The sequence below is a fragment of the Macaca mulatta genome, chromosome 13, assembly GCF_049350105.2.
Source record: "Macaca mulatta isolate MMU2019108-1 chromosome 13, T2T-MMU8v2.0, whole genome shotgun sequence".
Taxonomy (NCBI): Eukaryota; Metazoa; Chordata; class Mammalia; order Primates; family Cercopithecidae; genus Macaca; species Macaca mulatta.
Genome location: NC_133418.1, coordinates 51,000,176 through 51,005,502, shown reverse-complemented (window position 1 = coordinate 51,005,502; position 5,327 = coordinate 51,000,176).

The following is a 5,327-nucleotide window of genomic DNA, read 5'->3' as shown; positions in this document are numbered from 1 at the left end:
GATGCTGTTGACTGTGAGTTTTCTTTGGTGTGGGGGTGGGGATCAAAGATTGCATTAGAAAGAAGGAACTATGGCCAGGTGCAGTGGCTCATTCCTATAATCCCAGCACTTTGGGAGGCCGAGGTGGGTGGATCACCTGAGTTCAGGAGTTCGAAACCAGCCTGGCCAACATGGTGAAACTACAAATACAAAAATACAAACTAAAAACTAAAAATACAAAAATTTAGCTGGGTGTGGTGGCGGGTGCCTATAATCCCAGCTTCTCAGGAGGCTGAGGCAGGAGAATCACTTGAACCCGGGTGGTGGAGGTTGAAGCGAGCCAAGATCATGCCACTACACTCCAGCCTGGACAACAGAGCAAGATTCTATCTCAAAAAAAAAAAAAAAAAAAAAAAAGGAAGGAACTAAAAGTTGGATGGGAGAATAGACAGAAAGGGATAAGAATTGAGGAAACAGGAAGGAACATAGTCCAGGACTGAGAAGGTCAAATGGGGAGAGATTTTATGGGCTTATACAAGGAATCAGAAATGGGGAAAATGGTAGAAGTAAGATGCAGAATCTGAGGATAGGACTAAAAGAATAAAATTTGGATATAAGTTGAAGATGGCAGAAGATGAGGCTGGGTGGACCAAAATGAATGTACAAAATCTCCCATGGATGATGGCCTTATGTCTCATAGCCTAGCAGATAGGTATTTCAGAAAATAAGATTCAGGACTCATCAACAGGTTTGGGTTACCTTATACATACATGATCACAGTTGGGAAAGTGAGCACAAAACATAGGGGAAATCTACCAGGGGAATGGCAAGGGCTCACAGCTCTCCAAGGTGCAGCTGATAACCGGGGGCCCAGCCAAGTGAACTGCAGCAGCATGAAGCTGGCCCAGGACAGACCCCAGAGTATGGATCTCCATTTATTCAACCAACACCTATGCACGGGGCAGTGAGACGCACTACTTCAGTTCACCTTCACAACAACACACAAGACCAGTAACACTGTGCCACTTTACTAGTGAGGTTCAGCAATGGGCTTGGGTCACTCTGCATGCAAAGGGGGAAGGCCTGTGGGTCTCCGAAGTCCTCAGCGTTTGCAAGCGCCTGCAGGCAGCCAGTCTGGCTTTCAGAACACGGCATCCAGAGGTTACAGGCAGAGGAAATCAAGCTTCTGGAGGGACTTAAATATTAAGAGGCCTGCCAGATCCTCCTCTACCCATTCCAGTACGTGCAGCCTTCTCGGGCATCACCATTAACTGAAGTACACGAGAAAAAAACGGCTTGGAGCGTCCATTTTCACAGGATGAGTGGTGGGCGCGCATGCGCCCTGGGTCCCCCTCCGAAAACCGCAAGACGCAGGCGCCCAGCTGTCCAGAGACGCTCCTTAGCGGGAGGGGGGCCCCCCTTGCGAGGCACAGGGGGAGGTAGAAAGGGTTGGGGGCGCTGGGGGGAGGGCAGGAGAGGAATGGGTGGGGGAAGGGAAGATGGGGGCAGTGGATGGTCACCATGGGAAAATCAGTAATTCACTTTTTAAAAAATTAGTTTCTGATACATAATTCACCTAACAAAAATTCACCGTTCAAAATCCGTACGATGCGGCCGGGAGCGGCTGTGTTCCCAGCACTTTGGGAGGCTGAGGCAAGCAGATCACTTGAGGTCAGGAGTTCGAGACCAGCCTGGCCAACATGGTGAAACCCCGTCTCTAATAAAAATACAAAAATTAGCCTGGCGTGGTGGTGTGTACCTGTAATCCCAGCTACTCAGGAGGCTGAGGCACAAGAATCGCTTGAACCTGGGAGGGGGAGCTGGCAGTGAGCCGAGATCGTGCCACTGCACTCCAGCCTGGGTAACAGAGCAAGACTCAGTCTCAAAACAAAAATCGTACAATTCAGTGGCATTTAGTATGTTCACAAGGTTGTACAATCATTACAACTATCTGCATTAACTTTTCATCATCCCCTGCAAGAAAACCCTCTACTCATTAGCAGTCCCTCCTCATTCCCTCCTCCCTCTGGCACCAGGCAACCACCAATCTCTGGATTTACCTTTTCTGGACATTTCATACAAATGGAATCATACAACATGTGACCTTTGGTATCTGGCTTCATTTAGTACTATATTTTAAAGGTTTATCTATAAGCTGTAGTGTGTATCTGAACTTTATTCCTTTTCATACTGCATACTATTCTTATTGTATGACTACACCACATTGGCTTATCCATTCATCCGTTACTAGACATTTGGGTTGTTTCCACCAGCACTTTATATTTATTGAGAGTTTATTCTGTGCCTGGCAGCACCTGGCTAAGTTATTCACCCCATTTCACAGATAAGGAGGTAGAGAATCTGAAGAATTTTTGCCCAAGATTAAGAGCTAGCTAGCAACTGCTAGCAATAGTTCGGATTTGAACACAGGCATTTTAGACTTCAAAGGTAATAGATTCACATGATAGAACATTGAAAAGACACAAAATGGTGACAATGGAAATTCACCCTTTCCCCAAGTTTCCCAGCCACCACCTACCCCTCCCTTAGAGGCATCTACTTTTGCCACTTTAAGGATTCTTCCAGATAAATTATTTTTACCCCAACATGTACGTATTACGATTTACTGAATAATCTGTCCCATTGATGTGAAATGTCACTTTTATGGTATACTATGTTTCTATGTGTTTGCATTACTCTTTTCAGAACTGTCCTGACTTTTTTGCCTATCTTTTATATTTGCTATTTCTCTAGAATCCTTTTTATTATCTTCTTTTTGATTTTTAAAAATTTCTTCTTTTTTAAAGGCATTATCCATTATGTTAATTCTTTTTTTTTTTTCTTTTTTTTTTTTGAGGCAGACTCTCACTCTGTCACTAGGCTAGAGAGCACTGGTGCCACCTCGGTTCACAGCAAATTTCACCTCCTGGGTTCAAGCAATTCTCATGCCTCAGCCTCCTGAGTAGCTGAGATTACAAGCGCACATCACCACGCCTGTCTAATTTTTTTTCTTTCTTTTTTTTTTTTTTCCCTGAGACAGAGTTTCGATCTTGTTGCCCAGGCTGGAGAGCAATGGTGCGATCTCGGCTCACCACAACCTCTGCCTCCTGGGTTCAAGCGATCCTCCTGCCTCAGTCTCCCGAGTAGCTGGGATTGCAGGCATGTGCCACCATGCCTGGCTAATTTTGTATTTTTAGTAGAGATGGGGTTTTGCCATGTTGGTCAGGCTGGTCTCAATCTCCTGATCTCAGGTGATCCACCCGCCTCGGCTTCCCAAAATGCTGGGATTACAGGTGTGAGCCACCGCACCCGGCCTAATTTTTGTATTTTTAGTAGAGACAGGGTTTTGCCACATTGGCCAAGCTGGTCTTCAACTCCTGACCTCAACTGATCCGCCCGCCTCGGCCTCCCAAAGTGCTGGGATTACAGGTGTTTTTTAAAACGTAGCCACCATGCCCAGCCTGTTCATTCTTGTGTTCTTTTTAGTTTAGTCTTCTTTTCTGAAGTTTTTCTTTTGTTTTTAATTCTGTTCTGAGTTCTACCATCTCACCTAATTTTGATTTATATGTTCTCTCACCCTTTTTATTGCAGTAAAATACACATAATGTAAAATTTACCATTTTAACCATTTTAAGCGTACAATTCAGTGGCATTAAGTAGATTCACACTGTTGTTCCACCATTACCTCTACCCATCTCTAGAACTTTTTCATCATCCCAAACACAAACTCTGTACAGTACTCATTCAGTAACTTCCCTTCCTGCCCCCTATGGTCCTTTCATCTTTTGCATTGTTTTTTCCTAATGTCTTTTAGCTAGTTTTCAAATAGCGGGTTACTCTTTGGATCAGCTTGTGGGCCTGTCTTTTCTGACTTGCTTTTATTGTCTGAGAGGATGCTGTTCTGCTGCTTATTCTCTTTTTTCTTATAATACCTTTGTATGGGATTTGACTACGATCCTTTTCTGTTATTCATTTTTAGATGAAATTTATTTTTCTGCACTTTGAAAAGGAGGTGTTAAGGATAACTTTTCTAAAACTTCCCCAAACTTCTCTTTTTTAAAAATGTAGTATCAAATGACATGATGGTTTGCTTTTTGAGATTTCCCAGCTCTGTTTCCCTCCTTGATTTTTATCCTTTGTATCTGTTGTTCCTCCCAGTAGTTTGTCCTCTGTGTGGGGCCGCATCCTGGAAAGGAGCTCTGGCTGCTCGGGCTCAAGAGTGGGAAGGGATTAGACTGCTTCACTGCTTCAGAGTCTATCACAGGTCCCTTGTACTTACTCACTTTGTGACTGGGCAAAAAAAAAACCCTCAGAGTTTCAGCTGCTGTTCTCACATTGGCCCATGGTACTTTCCAGTGAACTTCTGCTGGCAGTTTGAAGGCATCCTGTCTGCCACTCCCTCCTGTGTGGATGCCATACCAGGCAAGTCTGGTGACCATTGGTGATGGTTTGCCCCACCCTCTTGTTTTGGGGTTCATAGGGAAAACTGTCATCTAGTTTTGTGGTAAAGGCTACTCATGGGTTTTTTGTTTGGTTTGATCTATTTCCATGAGAGGATTTGAGGAGATTCAAAACAACACTGCTGCCTCCATCTTTCTAAAATCCTGCTCAATCTTTTGACATAATTATTTTAAACATGGGAACCCTGTAGTTCTCTGTTCCCTTAAGTAGAGCTCCATTTGCCCCAAACTAGTTAAGACTCTGAGTCAGACAAGGCTTGCTGAGTCTCCTCTCTCTAACATGGCACCTCTGTACTTGCTCAGTTCATATTTTGAGTAAGAAGTCAAAACACAACAGCCTAAAGGGCTCATGGGTGGACAATCTGGAGAAAGGCCCTGGTCAGAATGTATATCATTTCCTTCTCTTTGTATCTTCTTTCCTAAACATGTATAAAATTGAATCTCCCATCTGCCTTCCTCCCCCCACAAAAAAAACCTGGTTCATACACAATTTTCTTTATCTCAGTTCATGGTAATGCCATTTTTCCAGTTGCTTGGGGCAGGAAACTTTGAAGTCATTTGTAGTGATTTGTTAGAGCAGCGACTAGAAACTAATACAATGGTCTAACAAGTAAGGTGCCATCTGAAAAATAATATAATTAAGTTAAAAGAAAACCTTACTCTTAGCCACAATCACTTGCTAATGGGATATGTATGCCAGTTGGGTACCGCACATCTCAAACCTTAGAATCAAGTTGGACACTACCAGCATCACTTCCTGTTCCACACTGATTTGCACAGGTCACTTGCCAAAAACCCAGCTTCACAAAGATACAGTATCATTGAAAGGAATGTGGCATGACCTGATGTTGAAACTGTGAACTATACCTACTAGCCAGAAGCTCATAC